The following is a 1,338-nucleotide window of genomic DNA, read 5'->3' on the forward strand; positions in this document are numbered from 1 at the left end:
ACGTCAAAAACGTATGAAATACGGTGCATAACTTTTCGTACGATTTCATACGAACTGATAATGAGAATATGTTGATCAGCTGGTTGCCCTTTGATAGAAACCTTTGAATCAATCTGACTGGATGTGTTAAAAAATGCTGGCTATCCATAGCTCTGTTAATAAGAGAGCAACAAAGCAATAAGAGTTTATATTGCAACAGAGAACTGATCAATAACCGTAGAAAATGTTGTCCATTTATGTTCCATAATTTCAGTGAAAGCCGCTCCTGATCCAGGACTGCATGGCTTTATCTGAATCACACTTGAACCGATTGTTAACTTTAACCTGTGTGAGCAGGTGTTATCGTTAGCTAATGCTGGTGACCTCAGATGTTTCCCACGCTGCATGTGACGGGCACTGAACGTTTTAATTTACAGCAGTTTGTGTTTGTTGTCAGGCCTTGCTGATGCACTTTATATCAACATTACCCAGATGACATAATTACCCAGAAAACGGTCTTTTTAAGACCGCATTCGCCACCAAGACCATCAGCAAGGAGATGGTGGGTAAAACATTGCAACTGCTGAAAATATCCCATTTTTTGCCTTCGGTACCATCCATATTTTAGTGTAACTAGGAAATGACAATAGAATGGAAATATTCTATCCGTACCTTATCTTTTAATTATCCTTCAGTTTAAGCACACGTGTATAGCTATGATTTTTTTCTCCTCTTTGTGTTTTTTTTCCCCTTTTTGTTCCAACTCTCTCCTGACAGGGAGAAATGATTAAACATTTGTTTCCTATGTCAGGCATAGGAAGCAAAAAGAAGCCCAGATAGAAGGAAATTAATAAAAGGAAAATAAACTAATTAACCCGACAAAAGTGCCTTTTATATATATATATATAGACATATATGTATATATGCATGCGTACTCTCATGCTACGCTCACACCTAAAGCACCTGAAGCAGCTAATTTACATGCAAAGTCAATGGTAGACGCGCATCAAAGCGCAGCAAAAGGTCCAGCAGCGTCTAGAGCAGCTGAAACGACGCCTAACGAGCTTCTGAGCATCTGAGGCGCAGCAGAAGCAGCAGCTGCTGGAGTTGGAAAAATTCAGCTTTAGCTGCTGGACGCGCAAAATCAACCAATCAGAGAAGCTGATCTGGGAGCTGGCAGGGAGTCAGACACAGCGCTGCTGATGCAGAGCGCTATGATCACTCCTCTGAAACAGGTTATTAACTTCAAATGTAGAAACCTGCCGGCAGAATATGTTGGCTTTTATTTAGGGCTGCAACTAACGATTATTTTAAAAATCGATGAATCGGACGATTATTTTTTCGATTAATCGATGAATC

Source organism: Cyprinodon variegatus, unplaced genomic scaffold, assembly GCF_000732505.1.
Source record: "Cyprinodon variegatus isolate N-32 unplaced genomic scaffold, C_variegatus-1.0 Scaffold531, whole genome shotgun sequence".
Lineage (NCBI taxonomy): Eukaryota > Metazoa > Chordata > Actinopteri > Cyprinodontiformes > Cyprinodontidae > Cyprinodon > Cyprinodon variegatus.